Source organism: Castanea sativa, chromosome 1 (genome assembly GCF_040712315.1).
Source record: "Castanea sativa cultivar Marrone di Chiusa Pesio chromosome 1, ASM4071231v1".
Taxonomy (NCBI): Eukaryota; Viridiplantae; Streptophyta; class Magnoliopsida; order Fagales; family Fagaceae; genus Castanea; species Castanea sativa.
In genome coordinates, this window is record NC_134013.1 from 56,955,070 (window position 1) to 56,971,100 (window position 16,031).

Below are 16,031 nucleotides of genomic sequence, written 5' to 3' on the forward strand. Positions count from 1 at the left end.
AACACTTCATAGGAAAGCCCAGCAATATTACATCTAGGATTTATGAGCAGCTAAGTAACCTTAGATGTAAAACCCTAGGAAACTACAAGTGGTATGAAGATATCTTTACCACTAGAGTCATGCACAGAAATGATTGTAACTCTCCATTTTGGAAGGAGAAATTCATTAATGGTTTACCAACACTTTTTAGCCAGAAAGTCAAAAAAACCTTTTGCAGCCCCTTAGGAGCCGCACATGGCCTTAACCGGCCTTAATCTGTAACTTACCCCCCCTTTTGGTATCAGAGCCAAGTTAGCCCGGTCGGAGTTGTAAGTTACTATTTTATCATTCAATCAAGTTGGTCGGCACTACTACCATAGTTATCCAAGTTATTTTGGCATTATAATTATTTTGAATTATTTTATGGATATATCTCTCATACCCCATATTTTGTTTTACATCTATTTCTTGATAACTCTTCCATTCCCATTTATTTATTTCTTCATCTGCTATTATTTCATCATCCTCTTTTACATCTGCAAATGATAGGCTGAGCCTCCTTCTAACCATTCTATTTATTATTCTGTGATTATTTGTTCAGATTAACCTTTGCTTCCCTGTTATCTCGATTCTTCCTATTTTTGTGTTTAGCCCTAACGTTTGTTGCAGAAATATATGCCTGTGAGATCTGTTAACCGAAATCTGTGTGGTCTTTAAAACCATAAGTGGTCAGTTCATGATGTTTAGCAGAGAATTCATGGGTCAGCTTCCAACTTGGTTCCTAAAATGGTGGGAAATGTTTGGATCAATCCCTCAGATTTAGGCTTTTCTAGGGCTTGGATCGGTTTACTAAGGCTTCCTGGCTAGAGGATAACCTTGTTTTCGATCCTATCTTCTATCCTGTCAAGCTGTTTTCCTATAACATTTAGACACTGGTTGGTATAATTATTTTGCTCGATCACCTTGTCGACTGGTTAGTGCCTATCAGTGGTGAGTTTGAATGGGGAGGCTACTATCTCCTTTTTGCGATGATTAAAGGTTATGGCTTCTAGAGGTGGATGGCTAGACCTAACAACTTCCTTAGTTGCATTGGGTCTTTCTATGGTCCATGCTCTGGTGAGGACACAAAACTGCTTGTGCTGGCCAAAATACCTTTCAAAGTATATGAAAAAGGGGACATTACGAGATATTTCCCTCGTGAATGCCGTCCATGCTTCAAATACTTTTTCTTTTTGTTCTCTAGTATAATTGGCTTTGTAGGCTTCTCTTTTAGCTCTGTTTTCCTTAGAACTAAATTCCTTACCTAATTCTTCTAGGTCAAGAACGAATTCTCTGTTTAGGACCAAAATGTTCAGAGATTATTCTTGCTGATCTGGAGGTTGTTCCATATCAGTTCCAGATGGGGATGGGGTGGATTGCTCACGATCGTCTTCCTCGTTGACTATCGAATCCTGTTTGGTTGTGTAGCAAGGTGTGGTGAGTTGGGAATTGGTTTTAACTCCCTGAAGTTGTACACCTAGATCTCTTCTAGACCTTGGGAATGGTGATCCTATAGGTCTGGTTGAGCTACACTGGGATGCAGATCTATTTCTAAGGTAGATAGGTGACTGCCTATGGGGTTGGTGAAGATCTATTGGGGATCTAAACCGGGATGTATCCAGAGGTGGTCTACACTCATATTCTAGAGGAGTGCTAAGCCAAGATCTGTCAAAACTTAACCTAACCATGTCTTGGCTAGTTGCTGGACAAAATCTAGATCTGGATTCTAGGCTGGGTTTTGGATTTGTAGAGTATGGTTCTCATTCTCTAAAGTCCAATTGGTTGGGAAAGTGACCTCTGTGCGGAAAATACAAATAAAGGCCGGCTGAGGCCATATGGTTACAATGATAGATACCGACTGGGGTATTACAAAAATAAAGAGCCATTTGATTACATTGCTAAAGTTGGGTGAGGTGATTGTGTTTTGGAGTTTTTCCTAAAACTGGACCTCTGAGGTATTCTGGATTCTTCCTAGAATTGGACCTGCTTCAGAATGGAGAAGTGGCTGCCTTAAATAGACTAGAGGGAGCCTTGGATGCCATCTGAAGACTGCTGGAAATCACGGAAGGTGAATTGCTTTTACTGAGGTGAAAACTCTTTCCACTGAAAGCAACAGTAATTTTGAATAATTATGTCTGTGAACAGTAACTTTTACTGTTTCATGAATAGTGACTTGTCCCCTTGCTTTTTTGGAGTACTGTTCATCAGTCACTGTTGGATGAATAGTAACCGAATTGGAATTTTATCCTAAGTTGCTGGTCAGGATGCTTTCTAATCGCTATCCAAATTATACCCACTATATGGATTTTGAGAATCTTGGAAAGGATCAATTGGATTGTGATTGACGGATCCTTTTGAAGCAGTAGGAGAGACCTGTTCTTCTGATTCTAGCTGCTGTGAATGAGCCATTAGCTGCTGGGCTAATTCTTTTAACTCTTTGCTAGATTTTTCGGCAATCTGAACAGAGTTTAGGCTAGACTGAGATCTTGTTCTGTGAGCAATGGGTTGCTGGACTAGAGGGGGATATTCCCTATAGACTTGGTTGATGATTTGACCAATCTTTAGATTGTCCTACCATTTTACCGAAAATTCCCTGTCTAAGAGATTGGTATTGATTTTGTAATCCCACTTGCTGATCTAGTGGATTCTGTATCTTTGGGAGAAAAGTAGAATTACTGGAAATTGGGAGCGGTGGCTTGAAGTCCTGTATCTAGAATAAAAGTACCTCAGAGCATCTTGTAAAGGTTCTGGGAATATCTGAGGGATTGATCCAAACATTTCCCACCATCTTAGGAACCAAGTTGGAAGCTGACCCATGAATTCTCTGCTAAACATCATGAACCATGAGTGGCTGTAATTTTGGTTCTGGATGAAGAGAACTTTTTCAAAAGCATCCATATAGTCGTAATAGCTATAATAAAGTGTTGAGCCTGAGGGGGATCTGTAGTTCTTGAGGATCCTTAATTCAGAAGGATGTTGTCCCCATTCTTGGCAGCTGACAAATCTTGTGATGATGAACTTGTGATAGAGGACTACAGAGGGGTCCCTGCTGTTGAAAATGTTTTCTATTTGGACTGACTTTTCTTGGCTGAGGACACTCTTATAAAACTTGATATTTTTTTCTGGATGCTTGGGTAAGAAATGGCATTCTTGTGGCATAACTTCCATGGCTAGGGCAAGATGATCTGTTATATGAACCAGGTGGGGTTCAATATAAGAAATATGCTGAAGGTAAGATTTCTTGACGTAAGAAGAAGTTCCTTTCCTGGTTGGATAAGAGGGTTTTTGGGTTTTATCAAGGCTGGAAGGTTCTTCTACATGATAAGGGTTGATTGTTCTTGGTGCTAGAGAGGCTAAGGCTGAGCTGTAACTGGGCTGACCATAAGGTGGCCTTTCATAATTTGGTTTTGGAATTGTTGAAACCAAATAACGATTGGCAATGTTTGATGGTGAAGCAGGGTTATCCTGTCTAGAGCTTTTTGTTTGGGATATTGGGACAATTTGGCTAGGGGTGATTGGTACAAGCTTTCCTGGGTTCTGCGCTTGGCTAGTACCCACAAGATTTTGCTATTTAGCTAATTTTGGGGGTTAGGGCTGTTGTACGGGTTTCTTCCCGGACATCTTGGCTATGACTCTTCAAAAATTCACGGGTTAGGAAATCAGGGATGCTGTTTTGGCTTCCTTCAATGAATTCTAAGTCAAAGTAAAAAACTGAAAGGATGGCTTGCCATCTTGCAAAAATCTATTTTGATGCAAAGTTTTGAACATCTTTTTCTAAAACATGTTTTGCAGATTTACAATCAATCCTAATTAAAAACTTTTGGTTTAAAAGGTCACTTTGAAATTTTGAAATGCATAGTACTATAGATAGTATTTCTTTCTTAATAGTACTATAATTAATCTGAGTAGGAGTCCATATTCCCAAATGGAAACAAACTATCTGTTCAGGAGAATTTGGACTAACACGCTGGAGGAGGATGCCACCATAACCTATGTTTGAGGCATTGGTCTGGACAATCTTGAAGGAATTGACTGAGGGAATTCCTAAACAAGGAAGAGTTTTGACATACTGCTTAATATGCTGGACCACTGTGGTATGGGCTGGAGTCCAGGGGGATGGATTGGTTTGAAGTCTATCAAAAAGAAGTTTGCATTGCTATCTGAGATTTTGATAGAAATCTGAGATGTAGTTGAGAGAACCTAGAAATCTCTGAAGCTGGGTTTTATCTAGGATTTCATCTGGAAACTTATCCACAAACTAGATAGCTCTATCTATAGGTTTGATTACACCATGGTGGATGTCAAAACCTAAGAAACGAACTCTAGTTTGGAAAAGTTTGATTTTTGGGGCTAACACAACAAGACCATTGAGCTTGATGGTGTTGAGAAATGCCCTTAGGTGTTTTTGGTGTTGTTCTAAAGAATCTGAAAAAATAAGTACATCATCGATGTATACAATGGCATGGCTAGAGAATGGATTAAAAATCTCATTCATGATATTTTGGAATTCAGAAGGTGAATTTTTGAGACCAAAGGGCATTACATTCCATTCATAATGTCCAAAGGGTGTGGTGAAGGCTGTTTTATACCTATCAGGCTCTCTGATTTGTATTTGCCAAAATCCACTCTTCATATCAAACTTGCTGAAAATTACTACCTTGCTAAGCCTATTGACTAAGTCTTTTTTGTTGGGGATTGGGTACCTTATCCATTCTAAGACTTTGTTAAGGGGCTTGTAGTTGATGACTAATCCAGGAACACCTCTTTCTATCTTAGCATTTTTCTAGACACAAAAGGCTGGACAGGACCATGGTGATCTAGACTTTCTGATGATTCCTTTCTTAAGGAGGTCCTCTATCTCTGCTCTGCAAGTATCCATGAGTTCTTGGTTCATTTGGATAGGTCGAGCTTTGGTAGGGATATCCTTTTCATTGAAATCTTTGATATAAGGGAGAGCTACCTCGTGTCTCTTTCTATGCCAAAAAGCTGTGGGTAGATCAGAGCAGACTTCCTGCTTAAGTTTTTCTTCAAACTTTCTGATCTCTTCTTGGAGGGTTTTACAAGCTAGGTGGTCCTCAACATTTTTTGCATCTAATTTCCTCCTGAAGGTACTTAAGATGTATGGACTTGGCACTAATTAGGTTTAAGGTTTTGAAGACAGTGTCTGCTTGGATGGCGCTAATGTTTCTAGGTACTGGTCCACTAAGAAACTTAAACTTGATGGCTTGGCCAAAGGGATGGGTAGTAAGCCCTTTACTATCCATTGTGAAAGGGCATAAGATGCATAGGAAAGGATTTCCTAGGATGACCTTATCTGTCATATTTTTGACAAGAACAAATGTGGTTTTGAAACACATGTTATCTTGACAAACATGAGCTTTAGGAAGTTTGAATTCAATCTGCATTTTTCCTCCACTTGTAGAAGTCAATCTCTCTTTGGACTTCTTGAAGTATTTAGAGGGAATGATTCCTTCTTGGATGCAGTTGAGATCGGCTCCTGAATCTATTAAGGCTATGACTTCAAATTCAAAATCTTTGCTAATGGCAATCCTGACTTTGGAATGCCATTTATGGAAGTTAATCCTAGTGATAGTATCTAAGAACAATTCTTTGCTGGGTTCTTGGATAAGATTATCCATAGGGTTAACTACCCGATCAACTTCATTATTTGAAGGGCTTTCCTCATTGTTTTGATAAGAAGTGTTTTCCAACTGTTGGGTTTTCCGGAGGGCATTCAGCTCTTGTTTTAAGGTCATGATCTTGCTCTTGGTTTCCTTGGCTTCTCTTTGAAGGTTGTCAGTCATGACTTCCTTCTTGGACTGGGTAAACCTATTATAGATTTGTTCTAAGGCTACCTTGGGTTACTGATTCCCTAGTTCAGGTTTACTAGTTTCTTGCACTAAAGGGTGAAAGGTTTGGCTAGGCTCCTAGGACTTGACCGCTGGGTCATCTTCTTGAGATTGTTTGGTTTCACAATGTTTCTTGAGATGGACACGCTTGCCACACTTGAAACATTTTCCTGGTTTTTGTGGAACGTGTTTCTCAAGCTTCTTAGTTTTTTTGTAGGTTTTGGAAATTATCCTTGGCCGATGGGTTCTGCTAGCACGGTTTTCAAGCCTTTTCATTCTTAGACATTTTCATTTGGCTTCTAGGGGTTCTTTCTCTTTTTCTGAGTCAAAAGAGGAACTGCTAGAGGTTGTACGGATACCTAAGACCTTAAGCTGACTTATTGAACCCGGTGACAGAATGGCTGGTTGTTTCTTTACTAGTTTTTCTAGCTTCTGGGCAACTATTTTCAAGGCTGTTTTTTCCTTAGGGTAACTGAGGTTGGTGTGCTTGGTTGTGGGCATCTTGACTAGAGGCTTATCTAAGGGTGGATGGCTGGACCTAGCAACTTTCTTAGTTGCATTGGGTCCTTCTATGGTCCAAGCTCTAGGGAGGACACAAAACTGATTGTGCTGGCCAAAATACCTTTCAAAGTATATGAAAAAGGGGACATTACGGGATATTTCCCTCATGAATGTTGTCCATGCTTCAAATAATTTTTCCTTTTGCACTCTAGTATAATTGGTTTTGTAGGCTTCTCTTTTAGCTATGTTTTCCTCAGAACTAAATTCCTTACCTAATTCTTCTAGGTCAGGAACGAATTCTCTGTTTAGGACCAAAATGTTCAAAGATTCTTCTTGCTGATCTGGAGGTTGTTCCATATCAGTTCCAGATAGGGATGGGGGGGATTGCTCACGATCGTCTTCCTTGTTGACAATCGAATCCTGTTTAGCTGTGTAGCAAGGTGTGGTGAGTTGGGAATTGGTTCTAACTCCCTGAAGCTGTACACCTAGATCTCTTCTAGACCTTGGGAATGGTGATCCTAGAGGTCTGGTTGAGCTACACTGGGATGCAGATCTATCTCTAAGGTAGATAGGTGGCTGTCTATGGGGCTGATATAGATCGGTTGGAGATCTAAACCGGGATGTATTCAGAGGTGGTCTACACTCATAGTCTAGAGGAGTGCTAAGCCTAGATCTGTCAAAGCTTAACCTAACCATGCTGTCAGCTAGTTGCTGGACAAATTCTAGATCTGGATTCTGGGCTGGTTTTGGATTTGTAGAGTACGGTTCTCATTCTCTAAAGTCCAATTGGCTGGGAAAGTGACCTCTGTCCATTTCAGGGTTCTTGGGACCTGAATCTTGGCACTAGGGTCAGTAGTTTGGATGAGGGTTGTCTCACCTCTCTTTCTTCTGTCAAGTGCTCCGACATTCATGTTCGTTCTCATGCACTTGTAGTATACTCTATATATCAAGGCGATCTGACTAATTCCCTACATCATGAGGGTTCCATGGGTCTTGATATTGAGTGTGAGGGCTTTGATAACTGTGCTATCATGGATATGGATAGTAAAATCTGGGAAACAGTCAAAATGGATTGGTCCATTGCTAAGACTGGTTTCTATGGTTCCTAAGAGGCTGTCTTTGAATCTGATGTGATGAGCATCTCTAAGGTCCATGAGGATTGAGCTGTTCAAACCTCTTCTAGTGAGTGGTTTAACTCCTATCTGGACAAGTCCTATGTGTAGGAAGTTATGTCCTTTGTCTTTATGTGCTTGAATGGCTGATGGGGATAACAAGTAGCACGTTTCGTACTCCTTATTTATACCATAAACTTGTTCTATGGTCTTGACATGGTAATCTGACTTGAAGGCTTTGCTAAAAGACCATGAAGACTTATAGATCTAGTTGGTGGCTACTCTGGGGATATTCCAATCTCCGATGTCTAGATCTAGATCGGACAACTCATAAGACTCCGAATTAAGTATTCCTATGTCTGCTAGTATATTTGGGATGGATGATGGTTGGGAACATCTACTGCTGGTAGAAGAGAAACTTCTAAACAACCTATTCATCGTTCAGGATTACAAGCTTAAATTAACGAATACAACCTAGTCACCTTTTATCCTCAAACTTCTGGATCTAACCTTTAGATCTGAAACAGGAGTATACAACAATGAGATAGACACCTAATCTGTGAACTCACACCTGTCGTACTTTCCTCCAATAATGGGGACCACCCTTACATGCCTTCTCTCGACTTCACACGGGTTGACCAAACCAAACCTAGGAAGATTTCCGATCACTTAAGGTTTTAGAGACCACACAAATTTCGGTTAACAGATCTCACAGGCATATATTTCTGCAACAAACATTAGGGCTAAACACAAAAATAGGAAGAATCGGGATAACAGGGAAGCAAAGGTTAATCTGAACAAATAATCACAGAATAACAAATAGAATGGTTAGAAGGAGGCTCAGCCTACCATTTGCAGATGTAAAAGAGGATGATGAAATAATAGCAGACGAAGAAATAAATAAATGGGAATGGAAGGGTTATCGAAAACAAAATATGGGGTATGGGAGATATATCCATAAAATAATTCAAAATGGGGGGGATTGCTCACGATCGTCTTCCGTGTTGACAATCGAATCCTGTTTGGCTGTGTAGCAAGGTGTGGTAAGTTGGGAATTAGTTTTAACTCCCTGGAGCAATACACCTAGATCTCTTCTAGACCTTGGGAATGGTGATCCTAGAGGTCTGGTTGAGCTACACTGGGATGCAGATCTATCTCTAAGGTAGATAGGTGGCTGTCTATGGATGATGTAGATCGGTTGGAGATATATATATAGATTAGTCGCAAACCTGGGCGCAATGCACATGAAAAATTGACTATTTTTTTAAGTGAAAAATGAAAATAGTATATGAGACATATAAGAGTTAGTCTCAAACCTTCTTAAAATGATGTAATTATTTTCTAACAAAGTATAGTTGATACAATATGTTAAATTTTCAAATTAAGCTATCTACATTTGTTATTTGAAAGTGTTTGAAATTTTGTAAGTTTTTTTTTTAAAGGAAATATAGTGCATTTTACATTCAATATTATCTAAGACAAAATATTTTGTAAATAATATAATGTGTAGTTGAAATTTGTTTTTAGTCTTATCCTCTATTAGTTTGAAATGACCTAAAGAGTAAGTAGATATAAGTAAATTCATCACTTATTTTAGGGAAAAACTTTAATAACATAAGAAAAATGTAAAATTTATCAAGAACCCACTAACATTACACTTAGAATGTGACATAATTGTCAATAAAGCAATTTCTCTTTATACACAAACATCTCCTCCTAAAGCATCACCAAAGTGGACGGAATTGATTGGTGTGGACCAAAATTGACCAAACTGGACCAAAATAAATCGAAATGCTATGCTGATATGGTTGAACAGGAGCATAGCAATGCTTTATCTTTAAATATTATTACAAGCACATCTATATATCTATATATATAATAATAGGTAAAGCTGAGAGAAACTCAAATTAGAATTCCAAATTAGAATTTCGATTTTGCATTATGTGTTTTAAATTATTTATTCTTAAAGAGTTTTATTTCTTAATTTTAGAATCAAGATACAGCTTGTGTATTTCATTTTCATTTTATACCTTCGGCCCAGTTGTTTTCTTCCATAATCTTTGCGTCTTCCTCAAAGCATATTCAAGAATGCAAAATTATTTTTATTGCCAGAACATCCCCCTCCAATTGTACTGCCAAAGAAACCACTTGGTCCTCCTTCAATAACAAAGCATCTAGTAACTCTCTAGATTCAAGAACGATGCAGCCTGTCAACAGCTCCAAAACCCTGAGTCTACCTGGAAAGACACGAGGGTCATAGCCAACCGATAATCTCACCACGTCTGCTACTCATTGCGTTATCCAACGAATGGGAACAATAAGCATATCTTGTTGTCGTTGCAGCCAACTAACGGGAGCAAAAAGCTTATAGATCAAAGTTCCCAAGAAGACACCTTGAAAACGAGTACTTGTCTTTGACATAAGGTTTCCCGTTAACTTTTCAGGTGCCATAAAATCAATCCATGCTAATACATCATCTTGAACTATCTTTAGATGCAAACGCCCATCATGAATACAATACAAAACATGGTTCATGCGATAAGCTCTCATGGGCACATGTGGATCGTTCGCAAATTCATCAATGACAACGACCATCAATTTCATGCCTCTCTCAAAAATATTGACATGAAGTCGACCATGTTCATATCGGTTATTGATTTTGTTGACCAAGAAAATAGAATGAATGGTATGTGGTCCGGTGGCAAAATTGTTGTCAAGCACTGTGATGAGAAACATATCAGCATCATTCAAGAATCCCTCAAGATGAAATGATTCATTGTTCTTGAATATAAACTCTGCCTCACAAAGATGAAGCCACTGCAGATTTTCCATTCTCAAGTTGAGAGGGAGTGTGAGAGGGAGTGTAAGGGTGAGGATGAGGGTGAGACTGAACGTATCAGAGAGAGAGAATGAAAAAGGGCGGGATTTGGTTTCATTCTAACAAACCAACCGATAGAATCAACTACCCCTAACGAAATCTTGATACAAGGCAAAAGCTCTTTTAACGGTGTAGTTCATTCTTTAAAAAAAAAACGGCATCGTTTGATATTTCAGTACATTTGAGTTGAGAGGATTTTCAACCATTTAAAAAAGAAACTAATTGAGTTTCCACACAATGTGCGGTGCACGATGTGTGGTACAATTTATTATTAGTTTTCTCTAATATTTCAATAAGATGTACCAAAAATCTTGTAATTTAACTGATTGGCACCTCAATTTCCAATAGAAACATTCAGGATTCACATCCCCACCCCAACTATCGATGTATAAAAAAGATATTTCAATAAATTTCATTGTAAAAAATTGTAATCTTTAGTTATTTTATATATAGACAAAATAGAAATACACAGAATAGTATAGTGATTTGATCATACTATATATATGTGTTTACAAATTGAAAATGGCCTGATATAGTCGCTAATATAAATAGGCATGTTTCATATGCCTACTAAAAAATGCATATATCCTTCCAAAAAAAAAAATTTACATTCTTGATTGTGTGTTACTAAAAAATTTTCCCCTTTTTGTTGGACATGGTTTCAATTGTTGCAAAAACAACTAAATTTGAGTAAAAATGTCATATTTCAGATCAATTATTTCTCACATAAAACCAATTGTTTCTCATATAAATCTTATAAAAATGATATTAAAATTTCATTATACTTAAAATAATCAATATAACAAAATAAACATATTTATTATATTAGTAATCTTTCTAATTACATATAATACATACTACAGTGTTAGTTCCACACACATGCACAAAGGAGTTAAGAAATTTAAAGGATTAAGATTGATTTTAGTGAATTCACAAATATTTAATTTTTTTTTATGGTCTTTGTGACAATTGTTGTCAAAGCAACTAAACATGAGTAAGAATGTCATATTCTAAATTTATTATTATTATTCCAACTAAAAATTATTTTCTATATAGAGTTTATAAAGTAAAAGAGATTTAAAGCTTCTGTTGTGTATTCAAGAATTAGGCCCTTTTGGATATACACCACTATAAGTTTCTTTAAAAAAACTTTTCCTCTCTCCCCTTTTGTGTGTGTTAAAAATAATTAGTATTCTCAAAGAAAAAATAATAATCATATAAATTCTTCTCTCTTTTTTTTTTTTGAGAAACCATATAAATTCATTTAATATAAATAATTAATGCACAACAATAAATAATTAATATATGCATTTATCTATTGGCTAATTCAAATGAACTAATACTTTAATATAAATGCAAACTTTGTTGAAGTAGAAAACTAAATAAAGAGAATTTCAAGGAATGCGCCATATGGCACAAGCTCATACTATCCAACATGAGGTTTCTGCTTTTATATATACTAGTCATAAACCCACACATTGCACATAATCATTTTTTAGAAAAAAATACTATTTTAGTCCCTAAACTTTATAAAGAATTTTTTTAAAAAAAATTATCATATTTTCATAATCTTGTCTATAACATTTTTTCCATTATCATATATATATTGGTTGATGATTTGCATAACATAGACATTAAATGAGAGGTAAAACTATTCATTGTGTATGAAGATTATGATTATACATACATACATACATACATACATATATATATATATATATATACACATACATATATATACATATATATATATAATTTCCCTAGTTAGAGTTTGATTAGTTTTAAGTTTAAATTTTGTATTATTATATTTAATTTTTTATTATTGATTTAATTAAGTGAATGTAATGGTTGATTTTATTGCACTATAAAGTTTTCAATGTCCTCTGTATAGCCATCTTTATTTTATTTTTTATTCCTCTTGACCACCTTTTTATTTTCCAAATAATGGTTATTAATTGACGTTTGATTTCATTTCTTTTTTCCTTCCTTCATTTATTCTTTATTACTTTGTATGTTCCCTTGCTAGTTTTATATTTTATGGTTATCAGTAAAAAAATAAATATCATGGATGGCTTAAATAGTTATAGATATGGTTACGTTGGTGGTATGTCAAAGGTTTTTTTTCCTCTTGAATTTTCAAGGAAATATAAAAAGCATTTCTCTAGTTTGGTCTCAATCAATTAAGATATCCATAATATATTAACAGAAGCAATAATGAGCCTTAAATATTTTTAATGTATGAAGTGGTTAGGTTAGTGGTATGTCAAAGGTTTAATTAAAAAAAATTTAAAAATAATTCCAAGGAAATGTAAAAGGCCTTTTTCAGAAAAAAGAAATTGTGACTTTTTGAATTATAGAATATGATTGTTTTATTTACCTTGTTTATATTTCATTATTAAGTTATAAACATCTAAATTAAAGTAAATGAATATATAAATGCAAAATTATATGTAAAGTTACAACCACACAAGATAAATATGTATAGATAATTTTTTTATTCATGAATCATTATTTCATTGTTTACTTATAAATATCTAAATTTTAAATTTTAAAAAAAAAATCTAAATGAAAATAGATGAATATGTAAAGGTAAAATTATATGAAAAGTTAAAACTACCCAGGATGAACGTTTAACCACCGGTAGATGTGTGTTTTTTGAAGACTAAAAGTATACACAATTGCTTTAGCTGGAACTATAAGTGCACAATTTGTACCCGGACCCAACCTTGGGATGAGTTCAGGCCCAAAAGGCCTTATACAATCCAATTTGTAGAGGGTGGGCTAGAAACCTAGGTTTTATGGATGTTAGATAACAAATATGGTGGTCTAAATCGCCAATACACGTGCAATGAAATGATTATGTGACAGAAACTCTCCTCGAACGTAGGCCGAGGATATCCGGTATTGCTCTTTCTTCTTTCAACAATAGATTATAGTTAAAGGTAGTGTGTACAATAATATTTTTCTTTCTTTTTTTCCTCTTCTTGCTTGAATGTCCCCCCTTTCCTTTTATCCTCCCTTCCTTTTTCTCTCTATCTTCCACGTATGTGCCAGATCATCAATTTAGATACCTGTCCCATCCACCGCCATTTTGAAGTCTCCAAGCAATAGCGGTAAGGCTAATTGTTACTGGTCAGAGGTCAATTTCCCATTAATGCAGCCAAGGAGGTAGGTGCAAAGTCTTTAATGAGGTGGTAACGGCTTTTTCCATGATATTTCTCATGTGTTCTTCCTTTCTATAGCTATGTTGAACATATCTTTACCCAACAGACTTTCCAGAATTCTCTCTCCAAACACCATGACGTGTTACACGATCTTCACTTGACTTAGCCGAGGAGATGCCCCTCCTCGGACAACCCCATCAACCTTTCTAGCAAGAGCTGGCTTATGGGCTTCAAAGGCTCTACTCGGACAGATTTGCTCCACCAAATCAAGCTCAGGACCCAAATGCGTGTTTTAACCATTCTGCCCCCACAGGAACTATATAACTATGCAAATATTGTTGCGAATGGTTCCACATTTCCAAAATATCAAGTTTGGAGGCCTTGCAAAACAAATATTTTATTTTGCAAAAAACTTTACATGAACTCCTCTTTTGTGACAACTTTTTTTTTCTTTTTGCCGAAATAACTTAAGAATATTAAGACTTAAGTTAACACATGTGGTAGTTGTAAAATACGTCAGTGATATGAAAAATAGAAAGGTTTAAATATTTAAAAAAAAATTTTAGTAGATTGTAATATAAACATTTTTTTTCACAATATTTTCAGTAACTTTTCCCATAAGATCAATATTGTTGGCATCCTTTAAAGATGATACATAGTATTTTTTAGAAGAAGAAGCAGAGACGATGCTAACACATAAAATAAAATTATTAAGTTTGCATGATTTAAATTTGTGGCAGAAAAAATATTAATGTATCTATGATAAAAGTTTTTATCTAAATGATATATAGTAGTTCATATTTTTTTAGACTTGATTCAAAAAATTCATTCTCAATAGCTTTTTAAGTCTACAAATTGCTCAATCTATGGGCCTAGACACATTCAAAGGGTGCTATCTAAATTATAAATTATATGACCCTTTATCGCACAAATATTTTTATTCCCCCAATGTATGGTAAAGGAAGGCAAGTTTGTGTCTAGCCATTTTCTTGATTTGTGCTACATAATTTAATAGTATGAAGGATGTGATTGGATTTAAATGTTGAATAAAATAATATGAGAGGAAAAAAGAATAAAAATAAAATATATAGCAATAAACATCAAATTATCCAAATCATTCTATGTAATATAATAACATTATATTATATGTGTAATGCAATAGGATAATATTTAATCAAAGATAATATAAAAGATAACAACTTAAAACACAAAACTAAATTACATCAACCCAAAGTAGAATTCTAATTAACACAAAAATTCATCAACCTAAAGAATTGATCCAATAAAAAAAAAATCAAACAAAAAATGAAAAACAAATTGAGAGAGAGAGAGAGAGAGAGAGAGAGAGAAGTAATATTTTTTGTGTGAGAAAACTATGTATAGAATGAAAAAGAAAATGTCAAATTTATAGTAAAATGTTGAGAATAAGAAGAGTCAAAATAAAAGAAGATAAAAAGGTAGAGAAATAATGATATTAAGGTAGAAAGTAGTGGGGAGATGAAGAGATAAAAGGAAATGAGAGTTTTGGAAAATTAGTAATAAAAATAATGGTTAAAAGATATTTTAATTTTTAAATAATTAAGTCACCTTAAATGAGAAAATGTTTTAAAAAATATATAAGAAAAATTGAAAAGAAAAAATGATAACGTGGTTGTTGATGTGGCTCAATGTGAGCGTAGCAATATTAAATGCTACGCTTTAGCATTTAGTAATACTAGTCGCAGACCCACGTATTGCGCGGGATAATTTTTTTAGGGTGATCTCATTAAATATATTATTATTATTATTATTATTATTAACAATTGATTTTTCATTATCTTTTAAATTAATAAAAACCTTACTTATACCCTTTTTTTTTAACAAAATTTTTGTACAGTACCTTAGGTATTGTTTCTTAAGTTTATTTTTTAAAATTTAGCCATGTGGCTACTTAACTATAAAATACGCTTCCATCCCATGAAAAAAATAGCCACATGACCAAATTTTTAAAGGGGAATCTAAAGAACAGCGTCTAAGTACTGTACCTATGTTTTGTTTTGTTTTTTTTTTTTTAACATTTGCATATACTTTTTTTTAATTGAATCTTTACATATACTTTAAGTAAACTCTATTTATTCCAATTTTTTAGATGTATAAAATCATAGACTACTACTCCATAATGATAGTAGCTAATTAGTTTTATTATTTTTTTCATGATCTCATTCATAACGTTTCTTAGTATTATTATATATTTACTGGTTGATGATTTGCATAACAGAGGCATTAAATGAGATGTAACATCGTTCATTAGATTTTTAAAAGTATTGATGTATGAAGATTATATATATATATATATATATATATATATATATATATATATATATATATATATATATATATATATATATATAAAGGGTTAAATGAAATGTCAAAAAAGGGATTTTAAAATTTCCTGACTTCATTTCTTATGTAATTTATATGATTACTGTAGAACATCTCCCTTTTAGTTATGAATGGAAATATGGTTTTC